This window comes from Ranitomeya imitator, chromosome 5, assembly GCF_032444005.1.
Source record: "Ranitomeya imitator isolate aRanImi1 chromosome 5, aRanImi1.pri, whole genome shotgun sequence".
Lineage (NCBI taxonomy): Eukaryota > Metazoa > Chordata > Amphibia > Anura > Dendrobatidae > Ranitomeya > Ranitomeya imitator.
The window spans coordinates 430,273,139-430,293,559 of NC_091286.1; positions in this window are offsets into that span (position 1 = coordinate 430,273,139).

Genomic DNA, 20,421 nt, shown 5'->3' on the forward strand with positions numbered 1-20,421 from the left:
GGATAGGAAAGGTAACTTTGCGGTCAACACAAAAACCCTACAAAAACCACGCAAAGGGGGCAAAAAGACCCTCCGTACCGAACTAACGGCACGGAGGTACACCCTCTGCGTCCCAGAGCTTCCAGCAAGCAGTAAAAAACAAATTGACAAGCTGGACAGAAAAAAACAGCAAACAAATAGCAAAGAGGAACTTAGCTATGCAGAGCAGCAGGCCACAGGAACGATCCAGGAGGAAACAGGTCCAATACTAGAACATTCAACACACAGAGTGAGCAATGGACGGCACTAGAGAAGCACAAATCAATATGGACATACACTCCTTAAAGAACATCCGAAAAATACGCAGGTGGCATGAATATTCTGGGTATATGGTGCTCAGCACTGATAGGCAATCCAGAGAAATACGATGAAACAAGAAAAGAAAACAGTGCGGCACTCACCCTTATTATTTGAAGCTGTGAAATCGTGCTCTTTATTGGAGAAAAATGTATAAAACATCCATTAGGACATCAGGTCTGCGAGAGGGTGCGGAGGTGGAGTGTGGACGAAGGCCGTTTCGCACGATATGTGCTTCAACGGGTCCAGGACCCGTTGAAGCACATATCGTGCGAAACGGCCGTCGTCCACACTCCACCTCCGCACCCTCTCGCAGACCTGATGTCCTAATGGATGTTTTATACATTTTTCTCCAATAAAGAGCACGATTTCACAGCTTCAAATAATAAGGGTGAGTGCCGCACTGTTTTCTTTTCTTGTTTCATTGTATTTATAATACTAGAACATTGACTGGAGGCCAGGATCAAAGCACTAGGTGGAGTTAAATAGAGCAGCACCTAACGACTTCACCACATCACCTGAGGAAGGAAACTCAGAAGCCGCAGTACCACTTTCCTCCACCAACGGAAGCTCACAGAGAGAACCAGCCGAAGTACCACTTGTGGCCACAGGAGGGAGCTCTGCCACAGAATTCACAACAGCGCAAACCACTACGCCAATGGAAAGATGAGCAAGATCTGGAGGAGAAACAGCGATGTCAGCACGCCCATATGACCAGACCAGCGTGAGTGACAGCCCAAAACGGCAACTTTACAAAGGTATTTCGGCAGCATAGGTGGGGAATAAAGGCACAAAAATACAGTAATGTAAAGCACAGCTCTGCCCCTATTTAACGCTATTTTTATCTCATCTTGAAAAAATGGGGTGACAGGTTCCCTTTAACGCTATTGACGTGCGGGCCCGCGCCCGCACGTCAATAGTTAACAGCCGCCAGCCAATCTGAGGCTGGCAGCTGTCATCAGTCCCAGCATGCATGTCGCCGGCCTCGCCAGTTAAACAGCGTGCATGTCGCCAGTTAAACAATAAAGAGTTTTGTTTCTGTGCGTGTTGTCCTGACTATTTTTGGTAACCTTTGTGTGTATTGAGCCGGGGGGGGGGGGGAGAAAGGGGCAAACTCGAGAACAGCCCAGGGCGGCAAAAGCTCTAGCTACGCTCACTCTTCTTTGAAGTTGGCCGAATCGAGAGAACCAACCAGCCTCTGTCCTCCTGCACTTCTCCAATGCTGGCAAAGCAGAGGCAAAGGAGAGTGCTTAGTTTGGGCAAACAATGATACGATGCCACCTGCCTCAACTGTCAAAATTCAGGAGCACACCACGGAAACCAGGGGCTGGAGGCAGTGCAGTCCTGAAGAAAGGAAAATGAGAGCAACCTTCAACCTTATAGCATTTTAAATTCTTCCAACACTCCAAATAAGCATTTAAGTATGGTGTCAGCATCTGTAAGGAAAATCATCAGATCATCCATAAATAGCAGTGTTCCCCAACTTGGGTCCTCAAGAGCCACCAACAGGTCATGTTTTCAGGATTTCCTTAGTATTGCACAGGTGATGGAATTCTTGCCTGTTCAGGTGATGCAATTATCACAATTATCACCCATGTAATGCTAAGGAAATCCTGAAAACATGACCTGTTGGTGGCTCTTGAGGACCCAAGTTGGGGAACACTGATATACAATATTACACAACAAGAAAGAAACCATTATGTGTATAAGAATGGAGAAATAAAACAAGAAGTTAAACTATAACCAAAAATTATTAACCCCTTAGTATTGGAACCAATTTGACCTTCTGAGCAATTTTGATCAAACTCCATTTTTCAAATCTGACATGTGTCACTTTATGTGATAACTTTTGAGTGCTTCACCATATCCAAGACATTCTTAGATTGTTTTTTTCCTCATACCCTGTCCCTCATACTAGCAGTAAATTTAGGTTTATATGTTTTGCATTTTTGCATTTTTTTCTTGAAACTATCTGAAATGTATTGAAAGTTTAGAAAATGCTAATTTTGAATGTTTATAACCTTAAACCAGACATTCGTATAAGACAAAATAATTAATAAGTACCATTTGCCATATGTCTTCTTTATACCAGCATTATTTTTAACATGTCCTTTGACTTTTTAGGATGTTAGAAGGGTTAAAGTTTAGCAACAATTTTTCATTTTTTTCAAGGAAATGTACAAATCCTATTTTGTATGGACCTATGAAGTTTTAAAATGATTTTGAGGGGCCTATACATTGAAAAAAAAAACAGATGTGTACATTTTATTAGCTACACCAGTCAAATTATTCTTAACTACTGTCAGGAAATTTGTTAACTATTCATGGGCTACATTAGAATAAAAAACTAAAAGTTACATTTTTTCCACAAAAAAATATTAATTTGCCATGAATTAAATTTTTTTATGAGGGATAATAGGAGAAATTGGACCTCAAAATGTATTACATCGTTGTTCCTGAATATGGCATGGCAATATCCCATGTGTGGTCAAAAACTGCTGTTTGGCAACATGGTGAGGCTGAGAAAGGAAGAAGAGCTACTTATTTTTAATTTTGTAAATTTGTCTGCAATAGTTTGCAGCCATGTTATGCATTCCTTTAGATGCCAAAAAATCACCACAAGTAACTGCTTTTTGGAAACTAGAACCCTGAAGGAAGGAATCTAAATTTTAGTTGACAATTTTGTACCCATATGTGCTTCACAGAACTTTATAACATTTGGACATGAAATGTATGTTTTTGTCTTTGAAATGTTGTTTTAGTCCCAAACAGTAGAATATGGATCCCATAATTGGTTACACAACTTCTTCCAATGCGGTGTTACCTCATTGATGGTCAAAAACTGTTTTGGCATATGGCACGGCTGGGAAAGTAAAGAGCACTATATCATTTTTGCAATGAAAGTTTGGCTGTAATAAATTGTGGTAGGGATCAGCAAACCCGTAGAGGTTTGAGTTACTTGAGTTCAGCCGAACTAGCGTTAAAGGTTTGGCTTAGATTCAAATTTTACCCAGAATGTGACCCCAGACCTGAATCCAATAGGAGTCAATGGGGATCCAAACTTTGGTGCTATAAAATTGCTGTAAAATAGTCCTAGTAAGGGCTTGTTGGGTGCATAGGGAAGCTAAGTGGGGGTAAGAGCAGGACAATTGCCCTGCAAATAAACATGGATGGGTAAATGACTTAAAATAACATAGCATAAAAAAAGAAAACAATTACAATCTTTAACCACGAGGTGGAGGTCCAAGTGGAGCAGGAGGTTGAGAAGGAGGAGGAGGTGGTGTAGGTGGAATAGATGTTGTAGGAGGAGGTAGCCAACAGTGCTTTTGTATTGATTTTTGGAGGGAAACTCTGAAAACAGTGTAATAATCTGCTGGCTACTCTCTCTCTCTCTCTGTGTACAGGCCATGTAATACGCTGCAATTTTTTAAACAATCATAACTGTTTGCAAGATTTCAAAAATAAAAATTACAAAAAACCAAAGCTCAATGATGGAAGTCTGGCAACTCGATTTCTTAGAGTTCCTCCGGGTCTTCTCCCCCATCTGTCAAATTGGGCATCCTGGACAGCGCATCAACATCAGCGTTTTTATGCGCCACACAGTATTTGATGGTAAACTCGTAGTTGGACAGCCGAGCCATCCATCGGTGCTTCAATGCACCTAACTTCGCCGTTTCAAGGTGGATCAGCAGATTATTATCCGTATAAATGGTACACTTCGCTGAAGCCAGGTAGTGCTTGAAGCACTCCATTACCACCCAGACTATGGAGAGAAACTCCAGTTTAAAGGAACTATAGTTGTCAGGGTTTCTTTCCATGGGACGAAGCTTCCTGCTGGCGTAGGCAATCACTCTCTCTGCCTTGCTGTACCTGGGACAAAACTGCTCCCAATCGCATGCTGCTGGCATCCGCATATAGTATAAAGTGTTGGCTATAGTTGGGGTAGGCCAGGACTTTGTCTCCCATAAGAGCCATCTTCAACCGAGTGAAGGATTCTTCTCATTTACTCCACTCGAACGGGGACTTGGGTTCTTGGCCTTCTTGGACTGGCCTATTAAGAGGTCCTGCATGAGTGCCGCTATCTTGGTGAAGCCCTTTATGAATCTCCTGTAGTAACCTACCAGCCCAAGGAACTGCTGCACTTTCTTAATAGTGGAGGGTCTTGGCCAGTCCTTGATCACAGTGACTTTTTCAGGGTCTAGTGCCACACCTCTGGCGCTTAAAACGTGACCTAGGTACTGCACTTTGGGCTTCAACAGATGGCACTTGGACGGCTTTACTTTAAGGCCAAAACCGGATAAGGCCTCAAACACCTCGGCCAGGTGCTCAGGTAGTCTTTGTACGTCTTTGAGTAGACTATGACATCATCCAGATGCAACAAAACGGTTTCAAAGCTTTTATGTCCTAGGCAGAGGCGTAGCTAGGTTTTGGTTCAGGGGGGCAAAGCTTCTGATTGGGCCCCTAACTAGGTAAGCTTGTTTACAACTCGGTGACGCATCCTAATAGTGGAGGAGAACCTCAGCAGATGACCGCGCCATTACTGAAGATAATCTCTATATAAAGACCAACATGGATATTACCGCCATGTGGTCAGTGGTAGATACCAGCCCTACAGAACATAGATCACAGCACAGTTACAGATAATGACATACTGCTGACATTCCTTATGATGGAATCGTTCACTTTTCCCATCTTTTCCATCTGGCCCAGACCAACATGACAACTTCTTCCAGCCACAACTCGTCTGCAGAGAATACACCTAAGACACATTTCACTTCTCAAATTCCAGCCTCATCACCATCTATTCCGAGCCTGCACTAACTCCTCATCCTGCTGATAGCCCAAATACTGAGCCGCTGCTGCCGTATGTGTCCCTATTACTGCACCTGCTGTGTGGTTCTCTGTGTCTTCTAAATTCTAAGGCACCCCTCTATAATACAGTAATGCCGGGTGCAAGTGCCCTAGTAGCCTCCAAACTGTTGATAGCTCCAACACTGTAATCCCCACACTGTATGATGCCCCTCTAGATGGCCTCCATATAGTATAATGCACCAGATCATCCTCAATATAGTATAATGCACCAGATAGTCCTCAATATAGGTGCAAGTGCCCTAGAAAACAGTGCCCACATTTTGCCCCCTAAAAAGTAATATTGCCCTGTGTGCCCCTTTGATAGTCACAGTAACCTGAGTTCCCCTATAACAATAAGTGCTCACTTTACACTTAATAATGTCCCGGGTCTCCCCCGTGTACAGCTCCCCTATACACAGTATGATGCTCTCCTATACACAGTATACTGATCCCTTAGTAGCCTCCAAACTGTTGATAGCTCCAACACTGTAATCCCCACACTGTATGATGCCCCTCTAGATGGCCTCCATATAGTATAATGCACCAGATAGTCCTCAATATAGTATAATGTACTAGATAGTCCTCAATATAGCATAATGCACTCCCCATAGGCAGACTCTATAGCACAAGGTAGCACCCCGCAGGCAAACCTGTAGCATAAAGCAGCACCCCTATAGGCAGACCCTGTAGTATAAGACAGCACCCCTATAGGCAGACCCTGTAGTATAAGGTAGCACCCCTATAGGCAGACCCTGTACTATAAGGCAGCACCCCCATAGGCAGACCCTGTACTATAAGGCAGCACCCCCATAGGCCGACCCTGTACTATAAGGCAGCACTCCCATAGGCAGACCCTGTAGTGTTAGGCAGACCCCATAGGCAGACTCTGTAGTAAAAGGCAGACCCCCAACAGGCAAACCCTGTAGTATTAGGCAGACCCCCCATAGGCAGATCCTGTAGTATTAAGCAGGCCCCCCATAGGCAGACCCTGTAGTATTAGGCAGACCCCACATGGGCAGACCCTGTAGTATTAGGCAGACCCCCTGATAGGCAGACCCTGTAGTATTAGGCAGACCCCCCATAGGCAGACCCTGTAGCATTAGGCAGACCCCCCATAGGCAGACCCTGTAGTATTAGGCAGACCCCCCATGGGCAGACCCTGTAGTATTAGGCAGACCTTGTAGTTAGGCAGACCCCCCATAGGCAGACCCTGTAGTATTATGCAGACCCCCCATAGGCAGACCTTGTAGTATTAGGCAGACCCCCCATAGGCAGAACCTGTAGTATCAGGCAGGCCCCCCATGGGCAGACCCTGTAGTATTAGGCAGACCTCCCATGGGCAGACCCTGTAGTATTAGGAAGACCCCCCATGGGCAGACCCGGTGTTAAGGACTGGCGGAACGCACCAAGTACAAGATGAAATGGAACTAGGTGCGTTCGCAGTCCGAGGTCCACCGTGCAGGTAAAAACCCTGCTGCTAGTAAAGACGGACTATATGGCGGTACTATAAGAATATACACATGGGTTAGCTTCACCCTGTGTGAAGGAAGTGACCCTGTTGCGTCACAGGACCGCGGTACCGCACATAGAGTGCAAGCAAGGAGTCACTAATCTCAAACCCGAGACTGAGGATTTGAGATCAGAGGACCCCATGCGCTCGACACCGCAACTGGGGTGTCAGAGGAACATAAATAATAATATAAAGGCACAAGAGTGCGTGTGGTGCCGCACTGACGGACGCCACTAACCACCCAGGCTTGGGTCAGGAAAGCGCAGAGCAAGCGCACGGCGCCGTACTGGCGGACACAGCAAATGGTAGCTGTAATGTGTGTTACGTGCTGTTGGATAAGTCGGGCGCTAGATAGCAAACATACACCTTCCGCGAACAGTCATCCAATAGGGAGGGTTATTTAAAGAGCGACTTTCACTCACAACACACACACATATTTACAAGACAATACTAGCGCATGGCCGTGCAGTCATGCGCAGTTTATATAGTTGCAGCACAGGAAGCAGCTCCAAAAGTTTTGCCCTTTCAGGACCTGCCAAGAGGACGAATGGGATGTGCTGCAGTACCTGAGCATGTGACCCTGGATCTCCAACGGGAGATCTTGCCCTGGGCATGCTCAGTGTGTACAAATAAGGACTTAGTCCCAGAGAAGCCCGCTCGCCGCAGATCAGTGCAGGGTACAACAGGAGAGCCAGAAAAGGCAGCAGTAACCCTTTGCCCAGAATCAGTCCCAGCGAGACGCTGGGAGCGACGCCTCCGCTGAGCATAGCCCACTGCGGCCGAAGCAGAATGGGAGACCGCAGCAGACACGGATCGAGATTCCCCCTGTGCAGCAGAGGAAACTCGACTCCTAACACCCGGTAGTATTAGGCAGACCCCCATAGGCAGACCCTGCAGTATTAGGCAGACCCTGTAGTATTAGGCAGACCCCCCATAGACAGACCCTGTAGTATTAGGCAGACCCCTATAGGCAGACCCGGTAGTATTAGGCAGACTCCCATAGGCAGACCCTGTAGTTTTAGGCAGACCCTGTAGTATTAGGCAAACCCCCCCATAGGCAGACCCTGTAGTATTAGGCAGACCCCCCATAGGCAGACCCTGTAGTATAAGACAGCACCCCCCATAGGCAGATTCTGTAGTATAAGGCAGCACCCCTTAAAAAAATAAATAAATACTCACCTCTTCTTCCTGGTTCCTGCGCTGCTCTGAACTCCCGCTTATCTCCTGACAGCAGGTGCCGGGCAGTGACTCATCGCCAATGTCAGACGCTGATAGGGGGTGATGGGGGAAGGAGCGCAGCGCTCCTTCCCTCATCATTGCGGTCAGCTGTATCGGCTAAATGCCGGTACAGCTGACCCTGCGATGACAGGCAGGGGGCCCGCCTGCTCATGGGCCCCATAGCGGCAGAGCAGGGAGAGATCGATTCTCCCTGCTCTGCCGCAGAAGGTAACTGTATCGGCGCACGCAGTTACAATAGCGTAGCTCTGGGTGGGCCCCCTCTGAGCAGTGGCGTATCTAGGGGGGGGCAGCCGGGGCATTTGCCCCGGGCGCAGCTGGCAGGGGGGCGCAGTCGGGCCACCTAACGTGGCAGTCCGTAGTGTCTCCCCCAGCAGCTGCATTCTGCCGCCCCCCGGACTGGGAGTCAGCTGTTCTCTGTGCCGACTGTCAAGCTGACAGCCAGCACAGAGAAGCTGCAGCGTGCCGGCTCCCAGTATTCAGTTGTACTCGTATCTTAGACACGAGTACAATTGAAGATCTGACTGCAGGGCAGCGTCTAAACTGGAGTTGATTTCTTGAGGGGGAGGAGTCGATTGCAGGAAGCTGCTGGTGGAGAAGAGAAGCCGGAAATGAGGAGCTGCAGCATGGAGCCGTGCGAAGAGAGGACCAAGGGGCTGCAGCATGGAGCCATGTGAGGAGAGGAGCTTCCAGGGTACAAGGGAATGAGGTCGCATTTGGAATAGGGGCTGATGAGACGCTGTGTGGGGAATGGGGAGATGATGAGATGCTGTGTGGGTATAGGGGGATGATGAGGAGCTGTCTGGGGAATAGGGGCTGATGAGACGCTGTGTGGGGAATGGGGGCTGATGAGACACTGTGTGGGGAATGGGGAGATGATGAGATGCTGTGTGGGGAATGGGGAGATGATGAGATGCTGTGTGGGGAATGGGGAGATGATGAGATGCTGTGTGGGTATAGGGGGATGATGAGGAGCTGTCTGGGGAATAGGGGCTGATGAAACGCTGTGTGGGGAATGGGGGCTGATGAGACACTGTGTGGGGAATGGGGAGATGATGAGATGCTGTGTGGGGAATGGGGAGATGATGAGATGCTGTGTGGGGAATGGGGAGATGATGAGACCCTGTGTGGGGAATAGGGGGATGATGAGGAGCTGTGTGGGGAATGGGGGGAATGATGAGGAGTTGTGTGGGGAATGGGGGATTTATTGTGTGGGGGAGATTTGGAGAGGAGATGGGGGGATTTAAGGACACAAAATGAAGAGCAAAGGGGGAGATGGGGGGCATATATGAGGAAACAGTACAGGGGAATGGGTTGGCATGTATGAGGAAACAGTATTGGGGAACGAGGGCAGACTTCTGAGTTCTCACAGTGAGCACTGCACACTGTCAGAATTCTCTCATGCTGGCGATTTACATACATGCGGTCACATGCTGACTAGACATGTGTGGCCTCACTCAATGAAAATTAACTGAGCGAGGTCAGACACGTCTAGTCGGAATGTGGCCAGAAGTATACAAATCACATACTTGTGCTGACATGACTGTCCACAGGCAAGGGAGAATCCTAAAAATGTGCAGCACATTAGTTGTGAGAATTCAGAAGCCTGCGATGTCAGGATTCAGCTCTGCAGGTTCCAGTAGTCATCACATGGACACTTCTCTCATATGCGACTTTCATACTTACGGTCCTGTGACAACGAGCTTCTCTTCTGCTTCTCCGTTTTTCACTGAATATTGAGAGCATTAGGGAGAGGAGCTTGAAGGTACATGACTAAGTGTGAAAATCGCATATGTCCTGGGGGGGGGGGGGTGGCGCCAAAATGAATTCTTGCCCCGGGTGCCAGAAGCCCTAGATACGCCTCTGCCTCTGAGCACCAGGCCTGGGGTGCCCGCACCCTCTGCCCCTCGGTAGCTACACTACTGGTCCTAGGCAGTAGTGATGAGCAAATAGCATTGTTGCTCGGGTCTCCCCGAATGTGCTCAGGTGATCGCCGAGTATTTGTTAGTGCTAGGAGATTTAATTTTCCTTGCCACAGCTGCATGATTTACGGCTGCTAGACAGGCTGAATACATGTGAGGAATGCCTGTTTGTTAGGGAATTCCCACATGTATTCAGGCTGTCCAGCAGCCATAAATCATGCAGCTGAGGCGACAAAAACAAAATCTCCGAGCACTAACAAATACTTGGAGATCACTCGAGCATGCTCATGGAAACCCGAGCACAATGCTTTTCGCTCATAACTACTAGGCAGCATTCCATTAACTGCTGGAACGTTAACGGTGCATTGCAGAGCCCGAGTGGCATGCAATTGAACTTGCAGAGGTCCATTGGAGTCATAAACGCTGTCTTCTCTCTGTCTACTTCTACCATGGAAACCTGCCAATACACACTGGTGAGATCTAAAGTGGAGAAATAGTTAGCAAATCTTAGGGCAGCTAATGATTCCTCAATTTGTGGTAATGGGTAGGCATCTTTATGTGTAATGCAGTTAATCTGCCTGTAGTTGACAAATCATCCTCATTGTACTATCTTTCTTTCTAACAAGAACTAATGGAGCTGCCCTGGGGCTACAACTATCTCTGATTACCCCAGCCTCCCTCATCTCCCGTAACAAACCCTTGGCACATTGATAGTGAGCTGGGGGTACATGCCGGTACCTCTCTTTAATGGGCGGATGATCTACGGTGGGGATATGGTGTTGGACCCCTTTTACCTGCCCAAAGTCTAGAGGGTGTTTGGTAATGACCCACTCATATTCTCGAACCACCTGATAAAACCCATGCTTTTGGTGTGAAGGGGTGGAGTCAATACCTATGTGTAGCTTCTGACACTAATCCTCTAGCTGCCCCTCAGAGCCATTGTCATCTGCCTGGTCGGATGGAAGCAAGGGTTCCTCAGCCTTTATTCGATTATTACTGACAATGAACAGCTTAGCAAGGGTGGCATACCGGGGTAAATGGACCACTTTCTCCCCACAACTCAGGATGCGTATTGGTACTCTCGCCTTGCAGACATCGACTACCCCCCTGGCTGTCCGATTGGTGGGTCTACTATCAGAGTACATAGGTTCTACCAGAACCTGGTAATCTTGACCTCTGAGGCCTATTTGCTGCCCGACACCTAATCCACATTTCACTCCTCGGGGGGTATTGTAATGGGGAATGGATCACTCACCCTGACACTGCCAACTTCTCCACCAGACAGCTCTACCTGTTGTCTCTGCATCAGGGCTCTGATTGTCCTTTTGCAGGACACGCTGCTGTCTGGAACTGGCAGTCTCGACTACCTGTTGCAACAAAACAATAATTTCTCCAAGACAATTCTCAATTACATTGGTGCCTAGAATAATCATATTATGGCATTCTTGTCTGTAAATATCAACTATAATCAAACCTTGCGACTGCAATTCTACTCCTCAAACCTTTATGGTCACCTCCTTATACCCCACCTTAGGCAAAGGCTGACCATTGCTAGCAAAGATGTTAAAGTGTTCATCTGGGCTGCAAGTAATGTCTGAATCAGCCCAATACCATTTAAAAATTATATATGGCATCGTTGTCACCTGGGAGCAGGTGTCCAATAAAGCATTCATCGGGATGCCATCAAGCACGATAGGCAGGAGTGGCCATCCTCCCAAGTTCTTGTCTTGCCAGCTTTATGGGACTGGTCGCCTTACTCCTGGGGGTTGGCCCTCTGCCCCAGGGTGTTGTGAATTCCGCTCTTGGGCTCCCTCCAGTGGTTGTAAGTGGCACTTTTGTGAGTTCTGCTCTTGGGCTCCCTCTTGTGGTTTCTAGTGGTATGGCTGCTCCTTGGAGTTAACTGTCATCAGCTGCTTCCACTTATCGTCTCTTCTGTTCGGCTATTTAAGTCTGGCTCTATCTTCAGCCAGTGCCACTTGTAAATGGTTCCTGGTTGGATTCACATCTCTTTGGAGTTCCCTGTTATCCTGACCAGTTCTGCTAAGTTAAGTTTTTGCTTGCCCTTTTCTGTCCATAGATTGTGGACTTATCCATTCTGTGCTTTCTATGTTTGTCCAGCTTATCAGTGTGAATTAATTCTGTCTTGCTGGAAGCTCTGGGAGGCAGATTTGCCCTCCACACCTTTAGTCAGGTGTGGAGATTTTTTGTAAACTCTGCGTGGATTTTTGTAGTGTTTTATACTGACCGCACAGTATTCCATCCTGTCCTATCTATTTAGTTAGACTGGCCTCCTGTGCTCATCCTGGTTTCATTCTGTGTATGTCTTTTCCCTCTCCACTCACAGTCATTATTTGTGGGGGGCTAATCTATCCTTTGGGGATTTTCTCTGAGGCAAGATAGCTTTCCTGCTTCTATCTTAAGGGGTAGTTAGCTCTTAGGCTGTGACGAGATGCTTAGGGAGAGTTAGGGGCATTCCACGGCTACTTCTAGTGTTGTGTTGAGCTTAGGGACTGCGGTCAGTACAGTTACCACTTCCTTCGGAGCTCGTTCCATGTTGCTCCTAGACCACCGTATCATAACACCAGGGGTTGCGTGCTTAAATTACAGAATCTTGCGATGTGCCCGCGCCTTGTTGCAGCGGCGACAGATTGGTCATCTGTCCTGGTTGTATTGATCATTGTCTCTCCCTCTGGTCAGTGGGATTCTCCCCTACCGTCACCAAGGTATGTCATCTGGACTGGAGGCCAGCTGGATCTTCTCCTTTGGGGACACTTGCATGGGCTGCAAGGTTTTGGGTGGTGCAGCCACACTTTTGGTCAGCTCCTGGAGATGGAGACGTAGGCTTGCAGAGGAGTCATTATCTAGGGTCTGCGCATCGGCCTTCATGGGAAAAGGACACCACCTCCTGGTGGTATGTGATGCCTGGGAGCTGGAGGGGTGCAGTGCCACTTGGGGTTGGTTCTCGCAGCACCTGGATGGCCCAGTCTTTAAGTTGTGCGAAGTCCAGGTCAGAGTTTTGCAGGGCCATAATGCACAGCTGTGTCCGGTGAGCGGTAGACAGGAGCCCCTCAGTAAACTGCTCGGTTAGTAAACTGTCTTCGTCTCGCACACTGTTGGGGTTTACCTGTTTAATGGCCCTGAGTGCCTCTTGCAGGTTGAGGGCATAGTCCCATACACTGTCCTGCACCCTTTGTTTGCACCCATAGAATTTCATTTTAATCTCCATTGCTGTGCGGGTGTCAAAAGTATTCTTCAGCCGGGTCAGGATTTGCCTAACAGTTCTTTTGTCGGTGTTCGGCCAGGACTTCACCTCCCTTTGGGTTGCACCGGTTAGCTGGCCAATAAGGATGCTGACTTTTTGGCTCTCTGACAGGGGGTACACCTCGAATAAACTATGCAGTCTCTCCTTAAAGTCGCTCAGGGTGTGTTAATCCCCTGAGTACTGAGGTAGCCTGGCCGCCCCTGGGATATATGGCATGGATAAAGGCATTACAGTGGCTGCGGCTGTACCCGCACCTGGATCCTCTCCTAGATTCCTCCTAGTGAACCTCAGCCAGACTCTGTTTATCGTTAACGTAGTAAGCGGCTGCTCCACAGGTGGGATTGATTGAGCTCCCAGGGGTTTCCAAGTCAGGGGCTCCTGCTTTCTGCACGCCGTGTGTTGCAGTAATCACGGCTATTATACAGTTCAAAAAAGTCTATGGTATACAGTACCTGGTATTACTGGGCTACAAAATCCTGTTTGTGACGCCAAAATGAACCGCCTACCAGGGCCGTGGGGTACTCGGAACCGGGTAGGACAGTTCTTTGGGGAAGTCATTGGGCTGTGACCCGACTCCGTGGCCCTGGCTGTGCCGTAAAATGGGGAATATGTATATGGGATTTAACCCCTTCGAGCCATGCGCCGTACTAGTACTGCGCTGCCGGCACTGCATTAGTGCCAGCCACAGTACTAGTACGGCGCCGCCATTTTCCGGTCACCGCGCGGCATCGCGCGGTGATCGGGTTCCGGTGTCTGCTGTTCCTGACAGCAGACAATCCCTGCACGCAGCCCGGGGTGCCTGCACCGCCCCCCCGCATCAGCGATCGCTGTGATTGGCTGGTCAATTCTGACCAGCCAATCACAGCGATGTGACAATAAAGTTTAAAAAAAAAAAAGCATGTGACAGGCTGTGATTGATGCTGTGTGACGTCGCACCAATCACAGCCGTCACAGTAGGTGGGGTGATCCACACGTCACCTCACCTGATTAACCCCTATGGCGCTGATTGGCTGAAAAATAGCTTCTAGCCAATCAGCTCCAAAGGGGTTAATTTAAAATACCGATCACCGCCCTGCACGCCATCTTTCTCTCAGATTTGGCGTGCAGAGCGGTGGTCTAAGCCCCTCTGTGTCACCTGAGATAGAGAATCCATTGGTGGCCAGTGCGATCCTCCCTGCGATCTCCTGCCTCCTGTGCTGATCTCCTGCTCCATCTTGTGCTCCATGCTGTGTGCTCTCTGCTGCCATCTGCCTGCTGTGTGACTCCTGTGATCACAGCAGCAGCAGCACCTCCCCCACCCCTTTCCCATCCCCCATCCCTGTTCCAGTACCCCCTCCCTCCCCCACCCTCCAATTGAAATTTTTTGCGCACTTTTTTGCGCTTTTTTTCCTGTGCGCGGCGTCCCGCGCAGAGCATTCGTGCTCTTCCTGTGTCCGCAGCGCTCTGATCAGTATTGCTGCTGATCAGAGACTGCGCCACAGGACTTTTTTTTTTTAGTTAGTTAGTGTAGCGGACATTGCAGTCTAAGCGACGGCCGTTTTTTTTTTTTTTAGAAAAAAAATTGTAGTTAGTACAGTGTAGTTTTAGACGTAACAAGGTAGCGTAGCCGGCATCAGTGTTTGGTGACGTCCCTCCATCCCTGTTCAAGTACCCCCCTCCAATTAAATTTTTTGCGCACTTTTTTGCGCTTTTTTTCCTGTGCGCGGCGTCCCGCGCAGAGCATTCGTGCTCTTCCTCTGTCTGCAGCGCTCTGATCAGTATCGCTGCTGATCAGAGACTGCGCCACAGGACTTTTTTTTTTTAGTTAGTGTAGCGGACATTGCAGTCTAAGCGACGTCTGTTTTTTTTTTTTTAGAAAAAAAATTGTAGTTAGTACAGTGTAGTTTTAGACGTAACAAGGTAGCGTAGCCGGCGTCAGTGTTTGGTGACGTCCCTCCATCCCTGTTCAAGTACCCCCCTCCAATTCAATTTTTTGCGCACTTTTTTGCGCTTTTTTTCCTGTGCGCGGCGTCCCGCGCAGAGCATTCGTGCTCTTCCTGTGTCCGCAGCTCTTTGATCAGTATCGCTGCTGATCAGAGACTGCGCTACAGGACTTTTATTTTTTAGCTAGTTAGTGTAACGGACTTCGCAGTCTAAGCAACGTCCGATTTTTTTTTTCTTTTACAAAAATATAATAGTAGTTAGTACAGTGTAGTCTTAGACGTAGATTAGCTGGTGTCACAGCGTTCGTGACGACCGGTCTTTTTTTTTTTTAGAGAAAAAAAAAATTGTACAGAGTAGTTTAGTGGTAGTGTGTTAGTGTAGCCAGCGTCACAGTGTTAGTGACGACCGATCATCTTTTAGAAAAAAAAAAATCGTACTGAGTTTTATAGGTAGGGAGGTAGCGTCTTGTGCATAAAAAAAAATCTGCTATCGCCGGATAATCTCTAGTGCATTAGGGGAGCGTACGTCACACTGTTAGTGGCGTTCACTTTTCTTTTGTAAAAAAAATATTTAGTTGCGTAGGGTAAATTTATCCTTTTTTTTTTTATACAAACTTATTTTTTTACATTGATTTTTCTTTTCATCTTTTTTTCTTGTTTCTTCTACATTTTTTCTCACTACTTGTTTTTTCTCTCTGATTGGTTTTAATAAAGAGTACCCTATACACAAGCCCCACACATTACACGTTTAAAAGCACCACTTACACACACATACCCAGGGTTTGGGAAAAAAAAATGGCCCATTCGTCAACAAGGCGCTATTCACCAGAGGAGGCTTACGCCATCCTTGCGTCCGACACGGATTCAGCCAGTGAGGAAGATCCCACATTCCTCTATTCCTCCTCCTCCTCCTCATCTGGTGAGGAAAGACCCCTAACAAGGCGCCGTAGGACCCAGGCAACTCCTGCAGCAATCGATCCCGTATGGATTGCACCCCCGGAAAATTTTCAGCCCGTCATTCCGGATTTCAGCAGCAGCTCAGGAATCCAGTTTGACACGACTGGCCTCACTGAAATTGACTTCTTCAAATTCTTTTTCAGTGAGGAAATAATAAATATTATGGTGGCCCAGACAAACCTGTATGCCCAACAATTTTTTACCCAAAATCCCACGTCATCTTATGCCAGATGGACCCCCGTAAATGCAGCAGAGATGATGACATTTTGGGGAATTGTGCTGCATATGGGCCTAATCAAAAAGCCAAAGCTTCGGCAATACTGGAGTACTGACATTCTCTATAGTACACCGGTATTCCGCATGGCCATGAAAAGGACACGATTTGAAGCGATCCAAAAATTTTTGCATTTCAGTGATAATGCGCAGTGTCCTCCCCGAGACGATCCAAACTTTGATCGTCTATATAAAATTCGTCCAGTGGTTGAACACTTCAGCAGAAAATTTGCTGAGGCGTACACACCCCAGAGGGACATCGCTATTGATGAATCTCTCGTTCATTTCAAAGGGAGGCTAAAATTCCGACAGTACCTGCCCAGTAAGAGGTCCAGGTACGGAATAAAGCTGTACAAACTGTGCGAGAGTACCTCAGGGTACACCCACAGATTTAGGGTCTACGAGGGTAAGGACACCCAGATTAACCCCCCTGAATGCCCCCCATCCTGGGGGTGAGTGGGAAAATTGTGTGGGAATTGCTGCACCCACTGCTGGATAAGGGTTATCACCTTTATATTGACAACTTTTACACCAGCATCCCACTCTTCAAGGCCCTCTCTGCCAGAGGTACAGCTGCATGTGGCACCGTGCGAAAAAATCAGCGAGGCCTCCCTAAGCCGCTAATTGGGCAAATGCTGAGAAAAGGGGAAAGCAGAGCCAAATGCAGCGACAACATGCTGGTGGTCAAGTATAAGGACAAAAGGGATGTCCTTATCCTGACCACTATACAACGTGACAACAGCACCCTTGTCACTGTTCGTGGGACCACAACACAAGTCCCAAAGCCAGATTGTATCCTGGATTACAATCTTTACATGGGGGGTGTGGATCTCTCAGATCAGGTCCTCCAACCATACAGTGCCATGCGAAAAGCTTACGTATGGTACAAAAAATTGGCCGTGCACATTGTACAGATGGCACTGTACAATGCTTTTGTGCTGTCCCAATCTGCAGGCAATACGGGGACCTTCCTTCAGTTTCAGGAGGTAGTCATCAAGGCCCTAATGTTTGGCACTCAGGGAGGTGAGGGTCCCAGTACTTCTGAATCTGATAGTGCCCGTATTGTCCAAGGTCAACATTTCCCAGGACAGGTTCCTCAAACAGCGAGGGCAGGACGATCACAAAAACGGTGCAGAGTATGTTCCAAGAGGGGAATCCGAAAGGACACAATTTACCATTGTGAAACCTGCCCTGAGAAACCTGGCCTTTGCATTAAGGATTGCTTCAAAGCATACCACACGTCCACAAATTAATAAAAATTAGTTTATACCCAGTGTTGACACAACACACTGTGTAGTTTCCAACATGGGGTCAATTGTGGAGTGAGGCACTTGGAGGTTTACGGTGCTCACCACATATCTAAATAAATTCCTTGGGAGGTCCAGTTTTCAAAATGGTGTCACTTGTGGAGTGAGGCACTTGGAGGTTTACGGTGCTCACCACATAGCTAAATAAATTCCTTGGGAGGTCCAGTTTTCAAAATGGTGTCACTTGTGGAGTGAGGCACTTGGAGGTTTACAGTGCTCACCACATATCTAAATAAATTCCTTCGGAGGTCCAGTTTTCAAAATGGTGTCACTTGTGGAGTGAGGCACTTGGAGGCTAACGGTGCTCACCACATATCTAAATAAATTCCTTGGGAGGTCCAGTTTTCAAAATGGTGTCACTTGTGGAGTGAGGCACTTGGAGGTTTACAGTGCTCACCACATATCTAAATAAATTCCTTCGGAGGTCCAGTTTTCAAAATGGTGTCACTTGTGGAGTGAGGCACTTGGAGGCTAACGGTGCTCACCACATATCTAAATAAATTCCTTGGGAGGTCCAGTTTTCAAAATGGTGTCACTTGTCGAGTGAGGCACTTGGAGGTTTACGGTGCTCACCACATATCTAAATAAATTCCTTGGGAGGTCCAGTTTTCAAAATGGTGTCACTTGTGGAGTGAGGCACTTGGAGGTTTACGGTGCTCACCACATATCTAAATAAATTCCTTGGGAGGTCCAGTTTTCAAAATGGTGTCACTTGTGGAGTGAGGCACTTGGAGGTTTACGGTACTCACCACATATCTAAATAAATTCCTTGGGAGGTCCAGTTTTCAAAATGGTGTCACTTGTAGAGTGAGGCACTTGGAGGTTTACGGTGCTCACCACATATCTAAATAAATTCCTTGGAGGTCCAGTTTTCAAAATGGGGTCACTTGTGGAGTGAGGCACTTGGAGGTTTACGGTGCTCACCACATATCTAAATAAATTCCTTGGGAGGTCCAGTTTTCAAAATGGGGTCACTTGTGGAGTGAGGCACTTGGAGGTTTACGGTGCTCACCACATATCTAAATAAATTCCATGTGAGGTCCAGTTTTCAAAATGGGGTCACTTGTGGAGGATTTCCACTGTTTAGGTACATCAGGGGCTCTGCAAATGCAACGTGACGCCTGCAGACCAATCCATCTAAGTCTGCATTCCAAATGGTGCTCCTTCCCTTCCGAGCTCTGCCATGCGCACAAACAGTGGTTTTTCCCCACATATGGGGTATCGGCGTACTCGTGAAAAATTGCACAACATTTTTTTCTTTCTATTTTGTCCTATAACCCTTGGGAAAACAAAAAAAACCTTGCTAAAGATCATTTTTGTGGAAAAAATATGTTCTATTTTTTTTTACGACTCATCGTTATAATTTTTGGTGAGGCACTTGGAGGTTCACGGTGCTCATCACATAGCTAGATAAGTTCCTTGAAGGGTCTAGTTTCCAAAATGGGGTCAATTGTGGCGGTTTTCCACTGTTTAGGCACATCAGGGGCTCTCCAAACGGGACATGGTGTCCGATCTCAATTCCAGCCAATTTTGGTTTGTAAAAGTCAAATGGCGCTCCTTCCCTTCCGAGCCCTGCCGTGTGCCCAAACAGTGGTTTTCGCCCACATATGGGGTATCAGTGTATTCAGGATGAATTGGTCAACAACTTTAGTGGTCCATTTTCTCCTTTTACACTTGTGTAGATAAAAAAAATTGTTGCTAAAAGATCATTTTTGGGGAAAAAAAGTAATTTTTTATTTTCACGCCTCTACGTTCTAAACTTCTGTGAAGCACCTGGGGGTTCAAAGTGCTCACCACATAGCTAGATAAGTTCCTTGAAGGGTCTAGTTTACAAAATGGGGTCACTTGTGGTGGTTTTCCACTGTTTAGGCACATCAGGGGCTCTCCAAACGGGACACGGTGTCCGATCTCAATTCCAGCCAATTTTGGTTTGTAAAAGTCAAAAGGCGCTCCTTCCCTTCCGAGCCCTGCCGTGTGCCCAAACAGTGGTTTTCCCCCACATATGGGGTATCAGTGTATTCAGGATAAATTGGTCAACAACTTTAGTGGTCCATTTTCTCCTTTTACACTTGTGAAGATAAAAACATTGTTGTTAAAAGATCATTTTTGGGAAAAAAAATGTGAATTTTTATTTTCACGCCTCTACGTTCTAAACTTCTGTGAAGCACCTGGGGGTTCAAAGTGCTCACCACATAGCTAGATAAGTTCCTTGAAGGGTCTAGTTTCCAAAATGAAATGGGGTCACTTGTGGCAGTTTTCCACTGTTTAGGTACATCAGGGGCTCTCCAAACGGGACATGGTGTCCGATCTCAATTCCAGCCAATTTTGGTTTGTAAAAGTCAAAAGGCGCTCCTTCCCTTCCGAGCCCTGCCGTGTGCCCAAACAGTGGTTTTCCCCCACATATGGGGTATCAGTGTATTCAGGATGAATTGGTCAACAACTTTAGTGGTCCATTTTCTCCTTTTACACTTGTGAAGATAAAAAAATTGTTGTTAAAAGATCATTTTTGGGGAACAAATGTGAATTTTTATTTTCACGCCTCTACGTTCTAAACTTTTGTGAAGCACCTGGTGGTTTAATGTGCTCACCACATAGCTAGATAAGTTCCTTGAAGGGTCTAGTTTCCAAAATGGGGTCAATTGTGGCGGTTTTCCACTGTTTAGGCACATCAGGGGCTCTCCAAACGGGACATGGTGTCCGATCTCAATTCCAGCCAATTTTGGTTTGTAAAAGTCAAATGGCGCTCCTTCCCTTCCGAGCCCTGCCGTGTGCCCAAACAGTGGTTTTCGCCCACATATGGGGTATCAGTGTATTCAGGATAAATTGGTCAACAACTTTAGTGGTC